The sequence below is a fragment of the Hakea prostrata genome, chromosome 4 (genome assembly GCF_041222555.1).
Source record: "Hakea prostrata isolate BN-2017 chromosome 4, UWA_Hpros_2, whole genome shotgun sequence".
Taxonomy (NCBI): domain Eukaryota; kingdom Viridiplantae; phylum Streptophyta; class Magnoliopsida; order Proteales; family Proteaceae; genus Hakea; species Hakea prostrata.
In genome coordinates, this window is record NC_142603.1 from 9,198,499 (window position 1) to 9,214,837 (window position 16,339).

At 37.2% G+C, this 16,339-nt stretch overlaps 1 long non-coding RNA gene across 5 annotated transcripts; it reads right to left on the reverse strand.

Moving 5' to 3' along the window:
- Positions 1-804: 804 nt before the first annotated feature.
- LOC149017666 (uncharacterized) lies at positions 805-16,116 on the reverse strand. 5 transcript variants are annotated; one of them, XR_016172835.1, is made up of 11 exons: positions 15,579-16,116; positions 14,983-15,150; positions 14,135-14,196; positions 13,762-13,886; positions 12,551-13,365; positions 10,611-10,890; positions 10,354-10,500; positions 4,706-4,766; positions 2,960-3,376; positions 2,696-2,816; positions 805-2,328 (listed from the first exon to the last, which is right to left on the reverse strand). It is a non-coding gene; the product is annotated as an uncharacterized LOC149017666 (long non-coding RNA). The 5 variants fall into 5 exon arrangements; XR_016172836.1 differs by having other exon boundaries at positions 10,611-10,682; positions 10,784-13,365; XR_016172834.1 differs by having other exon boundaries at positions 10,611-13,365.
- Between the last annotated feature and the right edge of the window lie 223 nt (positions 16,117-16,339).

The following is a 16,339-nucleotide window of genomic DNA, read 5'->3' on the forward strand; positions in this document are numbered from 1 at the left end:
ATCATTATGAAGGTCTAAAATTACAGAATTGGTAAACTCGGCATCAGAATGTGAGCATGATCAACAAACTATTGATGGCCCCAAGCATTCTCTCTAAGCAATGCAAGGACATGTACAGCATTTACCACTGAACTCAGAGGCACTGACCACAGCAAGACCAGAACGAGCAGATACGCAACGGCAATAAGAAACTGAAATTGATCAATAGTTCTTTGTTCCTATTGATGTGATAAAGCAACACATTAAATTATCAAGGAGCTATTGATAAAAGTGTAAGTTGCATATGTCTACACTAACTAAACAATTTTTTTTGGCTAAGAGCCTAATCCAACTAATCATGCATAAAGAACTTGTGTGGTTAGCTGACCTGCTGTTGTAGTTCAGGCTACTAGATTAATCTATTGAGAGGGATTTGATCCATAGGACGAGGAATCCTTTGTAAAGGAGAAATCATCTGTGGCAGTGTCATACCTCCAGAAACAATGATCTCTGAACCAACAACGATAATAAGAATGGGGTTAGTTGAGAAACATCCGCAGTTCATTTAAATCATAAAGAGGAGATTGAATGCAGAATCATTACAAGACAATTTGCATGGCATGCAACAGAGACCTATAATACTCCAACATCGCAATCTTGTGGTAAGTAGATAAGATTGTGACAAATTCCTGCTTGGGTCTTACAGAGCCCAATAAAAAATCAAAGTAACTGTTCCACAGTCCATTTTGGAATGAATCTTAAAGAAAACATGCACACCTATGGTCTCATGAACATTGATTTCACTTGAATCATGCAGGAGGGACTTGACGGAGAAAAAAGAAGAAAATGAGAGAATAATTAAAGTCTGGGAGAATATGCTATTTGCTCAACCAATGAGGGGTTGCATATTAATAACCCATTCGATTCTTAGGAAATATCTTCTATTGCCTTTGTTGATAATAGCTAAAAATGTCGTTCGTATTTTTTTATTTCAAATGCCCGAGTGGTAGCCACTTTGGTTGGATGTTGGACAAAGTTCAATTACTTTGATGAAATGGCAGGTGAAAGTTATTTGGTTGATACAATACAGGGGTTCCAAACAGTCATTTACAGACGGATCAAGTTTGCAAAAGCATCAGGTGCCAATGACTCTATACCACAAATGGTTCCAGATTGGATTATGAGCTTTATAGATTTCCCTCTGAGCTTCTTGCTTGTGGAAAGTAATCCTCCTTGAGTCACTTACATCTGAGTTGTTGTACCTTAGACATCCTCAGACCTTACCCAGGTTCAGAAGGGTTTGATTCACTTACAGCCCTCTCACTAGAATTTGTATTTGTAATCAAGTGCAGTTAATCCTATTATCCTAAAAATCTAACAGAGCAAGACATCTTTTCCCTGTGCAGCTGTATCACCTAAAAGATGAATCTGAAACGATCGAACACTTCTATGGCTTCTAATATCCCTCACAGCTATTTGAAGTTTGTAAAGGACTAAAGGTACATGGGTTTGCCGATTACAAAGAACAGATTGAATGTAGTTATACACAAACATTTCTTTAAAGCCATTCGCATTAAGCTGTTTTGCAAAGTCACTGTATCTGCCACTGTTTCAGAAGTTATGTCAAGTTTACTTGTCCAATTCTAATAACAAAAGCGGAGCTTGGAGAAAAGAACATCTAGACATACCTGTGCTCATTCAGGCCATGTACAATAATGGCAACTCCCCTGCAGAATTTAAAGATGTATATTAGAAGCCAGATTGCGACTAAAAAACATTGAGTCTACTGAAGATGAACCTGAAAAATACAGTAAATACTAGGAGAGTTTAAGTGCCTATAAATAAAACCCATCTCAGTGGTCAAATTTCAGCACACAAGCACTATAAGTGCCTCAAAAGCAAGCGTAAGTGATAAAAATCACAAATGCCACTAGTATGAAATGCATTCTAGTAATTTTATGGAACTTCAAATTTACCTTGTAAAGAGTAGCCTATTGTGCTTTTTGCTAGAATTTTGACCAGTGAGATGGGTGTGAAGCCCTCTTGTCATATAGACATATCTTTCAGGTGCTAGGATTTGGTGCCTGGCTTATTATGACAAAACTAGATGATGATAAGATGTTTTGGATATAATCTAGTTAAACACTTGGCATATATGATGACAAGACAAACGATCAATACAGTACCAACCATAATTGTCAACAACAATCTATGAACATTATTCTGAAGCTTTAGACAGAGTACACAGATCCAATTATTAGATATGATCTGTCATCATACCTTTCCAGCACTACTTCCAACAGCCATGAGGAAACCCCCGTCGTCATCAAACTCTAATGCAGTAACCTCCTAAATCAGACCCAAAAAAAATTCAGCTTTTCAGGACCAAAGAAACAAATTAATGATATAATTTGAGCTTCAACAGGATGATCAAGATGAAATTAGTTAAAATGACCAAGTGACCAAAGTAACAGGAAGTTCTCACAATTATTAACAGTTTTTTGCTTATCTTGCAATGGTTCAGCAGATTCATATATATATCTTTAAGGGAGAGAAGTCAACAAAAGGAAGTAGGAACATTAATGGGATGGGATGAAGAAAAACACTTCCTCAATTCCATGAAAAACATGAAAGGCGAGAGTTTTCATGGACCATTACAATGCCTTGTACAACAGAAATATCCCAAAAAAACCCCATTGACATACATGTACCTTACCTGATCAACATCACCAGCAGGCGTAACAGCATTTATTCTGCCAACTGAAGATTTTGTCCTTGGATCAAAACATTCAACTGCTCCATCCTCACCACCAGAAGCAACTAGGCTGTGAAGCTTGCTGAACAGGAGGTGAAAAACCATATTAGGAGTTTTGAAAAGTACAACCCTACATTAGTATGCAAAGGCTTATTACTTCAACAAGCAGAAGCTCTTGGTCATTTTGATATTTCATTTACAAAAGTTTCAAGATTATCCAAGCACCTCCGAGAAACAACATTTAATGCTGGCGATTGAGTGTTGACCGATGACAAGAAACAACCCTAAGCATGAAAAAGATATTGTCATAAATATTACCCAAAGCGCATGTAATAAAAGCTGAAAATGTCAATGCAAATATCTGAACATTTGGAAGACAATATAGGTACTAGGTATAAAGAAGGTGAAAATGCCATCCCATAGGGATATCTGAATGTTTTAAACATAATGTAAACAACACAAGTAGAAGATAATAACTAATGAATGCTCATTCATACACTGAGTCAGGTAAAGAAACCAATGGAGGAGATGGGGGGAAAATTAATTAGAACCTGTTCCAAGTTAATTCGGTAGAGATCTGGAGAAGAAGCAGCACACAGCAAGTCACAGGACCAGCAATCATAAGCCATATCTCTACCCATCCTGTCAAAAACAAGCACGTCAAACCCAACACACACACACACAAAACACTATAACAACAGATGTTTGCAAGGCCAGACTGTCTCAAAGTAAAATAAGAATGAATCAGTAATATTAAATGAATAAGTACATGTTCCAGTTGCAAGTCAAAAAAGCACACTGCAGATAGTATTCACAAACAGGATTACCAAGATGTCTAGTGTTCATATCTGTTAGTGCTTCAGAACAGAGGTTTTAAAAGATGTCTTGGATGCCATCACAGAGATGCTAAAAGAAGCAAGACCCACTAAAGACATGGAGAGATGAACACAAGTAATGCAAGAGCGGGATCTCAACACTTTGAAATGGCTTGATCTTACAATTTGGTTCACTGATGTCCTTCGCCACTACATCTCTATATGGACTTTTCTAGCCCCTTACCTATTTTTTTGGAAACTATCCCTTGACGTCCTAGCCTAGTGGTTGACATCCATTTAAGTGTTTGGTTCCTCTCTCTCTCCCAGGTGACGGAGTCTTCTCCATTGTGGCGCCTAGCAGTTAGCTGGGTTTCCACCTGTTTCTCGCCGGGGGGGGGCAATCAGCCTCTCTGCATAGCAGGGGTAAGGCTGCCTAGAAAGTCCCTTCCCCAGACCCCACAGTGTGGGAGCTTCAGCATTGAGTATGCCCTACTCATAGCCAATCAAATTCATCAGATTTTATCAATAGTCAAAACAGAGCCAGCAGGAAGAAGGAATATCTCAGTTCTTCCTACTTCCAGATCATACGTTATCCACTTCTTCAGGACTTCGACCAATTTTGTAATCTTTTCAGCAGGAAGAAGGAATGCATTAGTTTCAGAACCATCTAATAGTTAGAGAAATACTGCAACAATTTTTATAATTGAACTTTAATGGTTAAGTTTGCTAGGTTTGGTGGCTTTTATTTAGACCAATACTTGATATGTTGGTTTAGTGGTCTAGTTTGAGACGTCCATTGAATGCCTGGTGAAGAGCCTTTAAATGAAAGAGCAGAATCTTCAACAAGATTGAGTCTTCCAATTAAGTGGTAGTGACTGGTGGTTGAACCCTTTAAGCAAGGTGAAGGTTTCAAAGAGACATTCCGTTTGCAGGTGAATTCAAAGAGACATTTCAGACAAGATAAAGTAAAGAAGCACAGGCATATGTAAAAACAGAGAAGCTAAAATATGATTGATGGGTTATGGATGGACTTGAGCTTGAGCTCCCAGCCTCCCACTAAATGTAAGTTGAATTAAGAACTATTGAGGACTATAATTTGTCGATCCAAAAACAAAAACTAAGGATAACGAAAATCATAACTTGTAAGAGAACATACCTGTGGCATGGTAACAGGGCTATTTCCGCAGTCGCGGCTATTAAACACTACAACGCGCCACCTAAAAAGACATTTCAGACTTACATAAGTGAGTTGAACCTTGTGAACCAAGCCTATCCATTACAAGTTGAGTTAATTGGGTCATCAGACTAAGGTGAAAACAGGGGAGAAGCCAAAACAGAGATTGGAAAAGTATATTTAACTTCATGTTGAGTAAGTGTTAAAGGTAACCTCCATTGTAATAGAGGCCAAACTAACTAGGATCCACGATGAACAGCAGGTCTGGCTGGGGTTTTAGAACTCTCTTTTCACCCAAGAATCCAAAAGCCATCATCATAATCTATATAAACCATCCAATTAATGGAATACTAAGGATCTTGGGTATTACCCAACAATTTAGTCATAAATATATCCAGGATGATACTCAGCTAACCGAGCTGCTGCTTATGCACAATTATGAGGACAAGGAAGGGTGATTAAGCATTCTCTACTGAGTATATCAGAAGAAATTACTTGAGATAACTGGTGCAGCTTGTTCAGATGTTGAGTCCTGGCCTTGTTGAAGATGTTTCGCTTTTCTCTATTAAGGCTTTCTAACAAAACTGAAGATTTGCAGAGGGAAAAGGATGAAAAGAAAATCTGAAGAAACCTATGCGGGAAGATTAAGAGGGAATTGGCATTTTTTCTCTTTAGTTTGGTGAAATTGGGGGGAATTCACCAAATTTAAGTTTTCAGTCAGATTTGTTTTTGGTAACGTTAGTAATTATCCTCAAAGACATGGGATTCAATTTCTTCTTCTTTTTTTTTTTTTTTTTTTCGTTTGGTGAAATTGGAGTGAATTCACCAAATTTAAGTTTTTAGTCAGATTTGTTTATGGTAACGTTAGTAATTATCCTCAAAACGTGGGATTCCATTTCTTCTTCTTCTCTTCTCTTTTTTTTTTGGTATAAAGCTCATTCATTAAAAAAGCAATGAAACAAGACAAGCTCGTGGGGACACCAAAAGAGTCGTCCAGCCACAAAGTGGTGACCGGCCATGATGTCGAGCTCGGAATCAACAAGGCCACCTTTGCTAGTTTATCGGCCAAAACATTAGCCATTCTAGGAACATAGATAAAATTACAATTCTCAATCGACAAGGCCACCTTTGGCAGATTCCACGCAGCTCGCGATGACTAGTTTATCGGCCACCTTTGCTTGGCTCTGTAAAAGTCGTATTGACTTAAATCATTGTCCAACTTTGGTGTGTGCAAGGGTACATAATGCAGAACTAGACAGCACAAGATGGAGTGTGGGAATAGTACATGAAGGGCAGTTAAAGGCTCTAAGCAAAGGAGGACTAGGGAAGGGAAACATCGTTGAGACATGCTTGATTGGATTAAAGGAAGGGATAGACCAAGCAATGCACCACAATCTTCAAATACAAGATATATGGTGTAATGACAAAGAAGTTATTGATTTACTACGACCATTTAATCACAGCAGGTGGCCGATAGCTTATGTCCCAATTTTGATAACATAGCAACTAACATTAAGGATGCAACCCTTAATGGTTTTTGTGACACCACACTCCACCAATGGCTCATGTATCTAGAATTTTAGTCCTCTATAGACCATAACAGGTCATATGTAATAGACCCTACTACCCTATGTACTTGCTACTTTAATTAATATTAAGCTCTTGTTTTACTATTAAAAAAAAAAAAAAAAGATGGCTGCGGCTACATCGGATTCAAAATTTTGTTGAATTAGCTCCCTTTTCCATATTCTCTCAGTTGGTTGAATTAGCTCTTCCACCGTCGTGCCACCTATATACCATCTCTTTATGGGAGTTTGAGAATTCTTGAAACTACTATAGACGCATTTTAAAAGATTGATTGTTAAACTTAATTACACAATTAATGCCTCTAAATATCTTTAAATAGTGATATTAGTTAGGCATTTATTAATATTGTCTCAATTGTAAAATTTATTAAATAGTGACATTAGTTAGGCATTTATTAATATTGTCTCAATTATAAAATTTTCGAAACTTGGAATTGTGGGGCTGTTGGAGAGAAAGAAGGGGACAAAAGATGTAACGCGAGAATGAGAAAGAAGAGGACAAAATAAGTAACGCGAGAATGAGTTTTTTCGAATGTAGACTTTCTCAAATACAAATATCTAATTGAGTGAATATAGAGGGTTAATCTAAATTGACTGAATTTAGAAGGTTAACTCAACATTTGAATGTTCATTAAGCCGTAAACAAAAAGGGGATGAGATTTATAGGGATGACTCAATCAGTAGTCATCCTTATAAATAGATAGTTAAAAGCCGTATTGTAAACAATCAAGTTCTTTATTGCAATGGCGAAGAAAAACCAATAAAGTATCCAACGAGCCAAAAAAATAGCGGAGGAATCCTTGACAGCGAAACGTCCTTCATTCAAACTACAACGTGCAGAAGATCTATCAAGTGGATCTTCCGAAAATCCGATCAACATCTTCGAAGATGATGATGGAAGGACCATCTCCAGATTGCTACATTTTCTCCTTTTTGGGGGATTTGAGAAAGACCGCAAAATCGTCATCATCAATGATGATGGCCTTTTCCTTAGAAATTCCATCATCATCTTCGAAGATGTTGATCGGATTTTCGGAAGATCCACTTGATAGATCTTCTGCACGTTGTAGTTTGAATGAAGGACATTTCGCTGTCAAGGATTCCTCCGCTATTTTTTTGGCTCGTCGGATACTTTATTGGTTCTTCTTCGCCATTGCAATAAAGAACTTGATTGTTTACAATACGGCTTTTAACTATCTATTTATAAGGATGACTACTGATTGAGTCATCCCTATAAATCTCATCCCCTTTTTGTTTACGGCTTAATGAACATTCAAATGTTGAGTTAACCTTCTAAATTCAGTCAATTTAGATTAACCCTCTATATTCACTCAATTAGATATTTGTATTTGAGAAAGTCTACATTCGAAAAAACTCATTCTCGCGTTACTTATTTTGTCCCCTTCTTTCTCATTCTCGCGTTACATCTTTTGTCCCCTTCTTTCTCTCCAAGAGCCCCCACAATTCCAAGTTTCGAAAATTTTATAATTGAGACAATATTAATAAATGCCGAACTAATGTCACTATTTAAAGATATTTACTTAATTGTGTAATTAAGTTTAACAATCAATCTTTTAAAAATGCGTCTATAGTAGTTTCCTAATGTTTCAAGAATTCTCAAACTCCCATATAGAGATGGTATATAGGTGGCACGAAAGTGGAAGAGCTAATTCAACCAACTGTAATGTAGATACCGAATTTGATTGATCAAAACAGTACCCAAATAGGACCTTTTCACAGGGAGACAATTGCAAATTTGATGGACTTAAGGTGAAACAGAGTTTAGTTGGGAAAGAGAGCTGAAACTAGAATAGTATTATAACGGGCTGAAGATCTTCAAATAGGGGCAGAACTATAATGAAGAAAGTGACAATAACAATATAACATGTAACACCCGGGCTTCACACCGCAAGGTGGATCGATTGGATCGAACACCAACCTACCTTGATCAAACACAAGGGTTCTCCAAAGAGGAGGAATGCTAGCAAGCAATTTGATTTCAATTCATAAGTTGTGTCTTCACCCCTTACATAAGTCTCTTTATATAGCATTTTAAAGAGACATAAATACTAATGGTAACATCCAACCACTAGGTAACACCACCTACCTATTAATAACTCAACTACTACCTACCTCTTTGACAAAGGAAAACTCCTTTGACAATGAGTTCTTTTATTTTCAAACTACGGCCCCTTTTATTGACTTTTTAAAATCTAGACTTGGGCTTAGGTCTAGACTATAAAGTTCAACATATGTGGGCTAACTTTAACCCACTACAATAGTTCTAGCCCATGCAAGCCATGGGCTGTTTTGGATCATATCCTTAGGCTTTGATGGTCTTGACCATTGGGCTTTTCTCTTCCTTGTATATACTGTCAATTCTACATCAAACTGAGAGAATATGGAAAAGGGAGCTAATTCAACAAAATTTTGAAACCGATGTAGCTGCAGCCATATTTTTTTATAGTAAAACAAGAGCTTAAATTAATTAAAGTAGCAAGTACATAGGGTAGTAGGGTCTATTACATATGACCTGTTATCATCTATAGAGGACTGAAATGCTAGATACATGAGCCATTGGTGGAGTGTGGTGTCACAAAAACCATTAAGGGTTGCATCCTTAATGTTAGTTGCTATGTTTATCAAAATTGGGGCATAAGCTATCGGCCACTTGATTAAATGGTCGTAGTAAATCAATAACTTCTTTGTTAATGAACCATATATCTTGTATTTGAAGATTGTGGTGCATTGCTTGGTCTATCCCTTCCTTTAATCCAATCAAGCATGTCTCAACGATGTTTCCCTTCCCTAGTCCTCCTTTGCTTAGAGCCTTTAACTGCCCTTCATGTACTATTCCCACACTCCATCCTGTGCTGTCTAGTTCTGCATTATGTACCCTTGCACACACCAAAGTTGGACAATGATTTAAGTCAATACGACTTTTATAGAGCCAAGCAAAGGTGGCCGATAAACTAGTCATTGCGAGCTGTGTGGAAATGCAGTGGAATCTGCCAAAGGTAGCCTTGTCGATTGAGAATTGTAATTTTCTCTATGTTCCAAGAATGGCTAATGTTTTGGCCGATAAACTAGCAAAGGTGGCCTTGTTGATTCCGAGCTCGACATTATGGCCGGTAACCACTCCGTGGCTGGACGACTCTTTTGGTGTCCCAACGAGCTTGTCTTGTTTCATTGTTTTTTTAATGAATGAACTTTATACCCAAAAAAAAAAATGAAAAGAGAAGAGAAGAAGAAGAAGTTGAATCCCACGTTTTGAGGATAATTACTAACGTTACCAAAAACAAATCTGACTGAAAACTTAAATTTGGTGAATTCACTCCAATTTCACCAAACGAGAAAAGAAAATAAAATAAAAAGAGAAGAAGAAGAAGAAATTGAATCCCATGTCTTAAATGCAATTGTTCTAACAGCTAGGCGCTATCTAAATAATGTGAAACAAGACGAAACAACCTGTCTGCTTGTTGGAGTTAACAGTGATTAAGGAGAACAAGTTTTCACCAAACAATCTTTTGGAAGGTGGCTGGGCTTCTGACATTTCCAACTAACGGCAAATAAAAATCAAGATAAAAATGAGTGTTGCCCCATATTGTCATTCATAAGCATATAAAATTATGCCTCTATATTTTGACATACATGTATATAACTACATGTTTAGACTCTGTATTAAACCCCTTGAGCAACTCTACTCATGAAGGCATGATTGAACGTGAAAAAAGCATGCGCTTTTAGTGTTTCGCTAAACCCGATGGTCAGAATCCCTCCAGAGTGTGAAAGTGACATAGAATCAGAAGGGGGGGAGAAAGGATAGTATACTGATATAATAACACCATCTAGCCAGTCAACGAATTGGGGAGTGCAAAGTATGGTAGGGAAAATGATCCACAAACATGATTTGAGAAGGATACTAATATTACACATTTAAATCAAACAGCAAGTCAACCATAATAACAGATTCAAATCACAATTAAGAAACTTCAGTGACAAATAAAAAATAAATAAAAATGGTTTGAGAATGCAAAATAGTACCATTCATATGCACACAAAATGGATCTCTTTTTGGTCCATCGATTTTGTTCATAATCCCAAGCATCCTCAAACTCAAGCATCGGAAATGCACCTTCTGGTCTAGGTGAACAGACAAGAGTACCCTGGTTGTTATTGACTTCCTGGTTCCTGCAGTATAATGCAAAAAGTAGCATTTAATGAGGTGCAAGGATTAGCAGGTTCAATATAGTGAAAGTGAAGCAGGGAACATTGAGTCGAAGATATAACAAGAAAAGCACCTGACAGAGGTCAAGATTTTGAGATTTTAGTAGTTCAGCTTTGCAATCAATACTACAGATATCACCACCACTCTGTATCCGACAGAAAAGAACAATTTACCGTGAAGCAAGATTTCAACATCAAACGGAAAAAGAAGAAAACAAAGAAAGACATAAAAGTCCACATATTATACCTCATCACATATATACTCTCCATATTTTCCACATATAACACAAACAGGTTCACCTGGGACTGGAAACCGCTACTCATCTCTCCCCTTAACTCGATCATTTAAATTATCTGAAGGAGTAGTGATGTTAAAAAGGTGATTCAGGAATGAATTGATCCAATATTAAATGAAACCACCCAGCCTACGAATAAAAACAATGAAATTACATATTTAAATACATATATCAAAATAATCTCCCCCCCCCCTCTTAACATTTTGATATTTCACATTCATTATGTGTGGTCCCAGTTTGCCAGTGACGTATTCCTAGTTCACAGCTGGCTGAATCTAGGTGGTTCCAATTTACCGATCCGTTCCGTTCTTCTATTTGGAGACTTCAGTTTCTAGAGAACTAGTTATCAAGACTTCAAGGTACCAAGGCAAAAGGTACTTTCAGACGATCATTAGGACAATGCAGATAGGTTAAAACTTGAGCTATAAGAGAAGGGGGGGGGGAACCAATCCAAACATTTCTTACCAAGTTATTCAGCACTCAAACTTTGTATTGTAAGGATTGGAAACTAAATCTTCTATCTGATCCTGCTAATGGGATCTTAAGAGATAATGACTGTGTATAAAAATCTTCTGCCAAACTTTAATTCTATGACCTATAATATTGGCAGCCACCATGATGCTAAAATCAGCAGCCCGTATAAACCTATCTTCTTAAAGATTGTCCAGAATTCATCAAAAAACCTCCAAAAGATTATCACATTACAAATAATTCTCTAGTACTAATTTACATACAGATCCTCACCAAATTCTAGCTATACCTACTATGATCAAGGAATTCCATGCATATTCTGGGTTTGTAACAGTCCTAGATGAAACCTTGAAGCTTTCAAGAGCATTAGGTCTCTTAATAGTGATTCCCAAGTGTCGCAGATAGAGCCCTAGCAACATCTAGATGTTAATCTATATCCATGGTTCAAGGAACAGAAAGTGGATTGCTTGAACAGGCCAATTTGAATTCAAATAGGCTGAAACCATCCAGATTCTTTGCCTTCTTTTAGGATTCAGGCGATTCTGATTGATTCCAGACCAATTATGGCTTGAGCTGAGAAGGTGGATCCCATAGCTGATTCTGCTTACTCGAGCCATGTTTGCATCCCTAACGAACTAAAATCTCCATTTGTAAAATCACTGGCACTCAAAACTGCGACCATATCATTGCTCAACTAGCAGTCAATTATCAATCATTGCCACCTATATATCCATCATTCTGGGGACACTTACTACAGAAACTTTATTTTGTTTGAACCAATAGCACTCAATTCCCAATTAATAAGTGTCAGACTTCCCATCTCAGATCATAATTACTGTTTATAAATCACCTAAAGCTGGCCCCAAGTTCTCAAATTGATATAACTACCACATCAATTTATCTAATAAACCCTAAAGCCTATCTTGGAATTATTTCATTGCCCAGTGGAGCCATACACCAATAGCTTCTGCACCAGTTGATATCAGTCTATCAGAATTCCTGTTTCTTCACCATCACTTGTGTTTCAAGTGAAAGTACCACTACCCACACACTCCCGCATCAAAATTGTCATTTCAACCAAAGTTAGTAATATATTAAACAGACAGTGCTTAGACCATGATATGCAAATAAATAAAAGCATGAATACATTCCATAATTTCAAAGGTAGCAAAAGACAGAGTGATCCAAATCCAGTTGAAAGAAGAACAAGCCAAGAGACAATAAGTGGATGGATCCCTGAAACATACTCGAACTTAATGTGTCCCGTTTCTCTTCATGTTCTACCGAAGATGTACTGTTGTCACCTGATACTCAACATGATAATCCGACAAAATTGATGGAATGAATGCCATAATGTTAGCATGATAATCAAGATATTACCTTAGCACTGACAAAATCGAAATGAGGGAGTGTGAAACCTCTTACTAGATCAACATTAGGTATATCAAGCCCACGAGCAGCAACATCTGTAGCAACTAAGATATTAAAGTGGCCATCCTGGAGGCCTGAAAGCATCCTTTCCCTCTGATTCTGCGATATATCCCCATGCAAAGCCTCACACATCTAAAACTACGCCCCATAGCATATGCCAACTTATCAGCATCACGTTTGGTTTGGGTGAAAACAATACATTTGCCTCCTTTGGCATGTTCCTAAGGACCAATGGCCAGCAATTGAGGGAAAGGACCGATATCAATTGAGATAGTAAGAGCAACTAGTAAATTAGTGAAAGCTTGCATCACACTCCCAAAGCAAGGCAAGCTGATTCAAGAAAATAAGCTTGCATCACACTCCCAAAGAAAGGACGGATATCAATTGAGATATCATATCAAACAGTTGATTCCAAGGCAACTAGCAGATTATTAAATAACTAATTCTATCAACACCATTAAATCTCTTTAAAAAAAAAAGAAAGTGTGGAGAAAGTCACAGACCCATGCTTGGCATTGAACTGAATTATTTTATCCATAATGGGAATGCCAAAAGCTAGAGTCTTCCCTGTTCCAGTTCTAGCCCGACCAATCATGTCGCACCCCTGCATAGCTGGTTCCAACACAACCCTCTGAACAAAAATAAGACAAAAAAATAAACATTAACTTGCAATTGTATCTACATTAAGATTAGATGGATTCACTTCTTACTTCAATTTCAAAAACTCTTCCACTGCAATTTAATGCACATCAAATCTGACCAGAATTGGGTTATGGCTCAATTACCTCAATTCTACCACTCAAACACCAAGGGATTATCAAGATAGTCCAACAACTGTCATTTTCTTTTTTAAGTATGACAATTTTATTAACATAAAAAAGAAAGGCTACAGACTCTAAAAGTACAACGATAACAACCTATGTGATTTACTGAGGCCTAATCACAAGTCCTGTCAAAACACCACTGCTTTGGCTAATGCATCAACTAAATATTGTGTCAATCTTAACTTCTAGGAGAAGAGATATACCATGCAGAAGAAAGGGACTTGCTCCTCCCTAAAAGAAGCAAATAGCATCAAGGACCACCAAGCACAGATCTCAGCAACTTAACGGCCAGAATGAAGTTTGCAGCCCATGATGACAGCCTCAAGTTCTGCAATAATGGAATCACATGCATTAAGAGGTCCACAGAAAAGTGTGAGTATGTGGCCATCATGGGCTAGACTCTCGAAGACCCCCAATCAATTGACACCTATCGACTAGAGTACTGACAGAACTACCAACATATTTCTGCTTCATGACAGTTGAAGGAGAACCAACTACTCATGGTAAACATGGGTATTTCTCCATTCAAATCACTAAATTACCAAATTAAAAACAAAAATATCTCAACAAATATACCTAAAGTTTGGCTGCTTCTGCTTTCCATAAACCTTGAGCATCTTTATCTCTTTCTCTTTAGCCTGTCATGTTAATATTTAATGGTCACTCAACAGGAACAAAACAAAGTACATAAAGTTCATAAATGATCATAATTACAGAAGTTCCTTTTTCTTAAAAAGATTTTACTTCCCTTCCCTGGACTTCCCCTTGTAACCAAACAAAGAAGCTTGATGGTAAGTGGAAATATCAATTGTTCTGTTTTAGTCCACTTTGCTAACTGGTTCCCTTCCACAGGTACCTTTCCAATTCTCTTGTATAGTAGTTTTAATCAAGTTTTCCCTCTCCAACCCCTCTCCATTAAGTAACCAATCTCAATTACATGCAAAAGCCAAGCTACAAAAAAAAAAAAAAAAAAAAAAAAAAAAACATGACAAGAACAATGCTTGAACAACCCAGATTTAATTTGTCACTCTTGTCTAGGTTCAACCGCCCTGAGATATATCACTTTATTAATATGTCAAGTCAAATTCTATCACTGAATTGCCTTATGTCCAACCATCCTTCAGTCCACAACCATAGACTTAATTGCAGAATCTACCACACTGTCATGTTGATATGTCCTTTATACTGAAACTATACCCAATATCCAGAAAAGTTTCACCTCATGATGTCTAGCAATAAGTACAAAGTATGTGTTGATCTAGAGCACATGTTGAGAAACCACCTAAGCAAATTTCTGAGATATCAATTACTTGTCAAACATCAGCATATAGAAGCCACAAAGAGATACTCATTTCAATTGGATTAAAAAAATGGGTCAGATATGTCAAGGAAAACTGGAAATGATTGAAGGATTGGTCCAGTACCTGGAGAAATAGCAGAACTGATTTGTTTAGATGCTGCGTATATATGCTTCATTAGTGGCATTTTCTTTATCAACCATTCTCCAAGCCAAAAAATAGTGGCACCCACCCATGATGAAACAAATATACCAATGAGGAATACAAAAAACAAAGATGTCACAAACCCAAGCCCTGCAGCATAGATACAAATGCCTTTAGATATCAAATAAACTAGTACTACTACTACTACTGATACCTCCAGATAATTGAAGAGCCATTTGCAAGCAACCAAACACTTAAGCAAGCCAAAAGAAAAGCACATGTTTGTTTAACTCCACGTGAAGCTTCCTTATTTTCAATGAAACTTAAAACTTACTGCATCTGTATTCCTTTTTTCTTTAGTAAATTGTACCAACCTACCAAGATTTTATGGCACCCTCCCAACCTACCAGTAGCACTTTTGGTAACCAACTACATTTTGTGCAAGCAGAAAAGTAGACATTGAGTATGGACGCAGACTATCATATAATTGTGCAAAAGCAGAGAATCAGTAGTCACTTTTTATATTGAAGTATGGAAGTGTAGCATTCAAAGATCACACAGACTATTTAGATACTTACCGAAAATGTCAATTCCAAGTCTCTCTGCACTCACAGAAACGAACTTTTTTTAGATTGGAAATTTGAAGAAAAACAAGGTAATGTTTAACAAATACCAACTTGTGAAGCGATTACTTATTACCATCCAGTCATGAACTTTTTGGAGGTCCAACTCTGAAAAAAAACAACAAAAAAAAAGCCTGCCAAGCATAAGAAAAGAAAACCTCAGGCGTGTATCGTTGGGAAAGAAGACAAAGTGAGATTGATCGCTGCAATTCCAGCCGATCTCTCTGAATTTTGTGAAGAGAGTGGAGAGAGCCGTGAGCCTTGCCGAGGATGAGAAAATCGTTGTAATTCGGGGCTGTGAGCTTGCCGAGTATGAGAAAATCGGTGCTTCTTCGGGGCTTTTCTAAATTTCGTGAAGAAAGAGGAGTTTTCTGAATTTCTAACGGAGAGTGATTATGAGAGACCGAAAAACCGCAGAGGATTCAGGGTTTTTTTAATTTTGGGAAGAGAAAGGAGAGAGAAATTTACGAATGGTTTAGAATTTGATGAGTGAAAAAAGATATCAGGCAAAATGAGGATTGTTTCATATTAGTATGATAATAAGGGTAAATTGTAACTGAAAATATATTAGCTGAATGCTTTGAATATTAACCGACAGATTTATTAAATCCTTCATTAAAATTCATATTCTTTTTCCTTTTCTTTTTTTGTGGTACTTATGGATTTTTAATACTGTAAATGAAACTCGCCAGATGGGTGCGAACCCAAGACCTCCC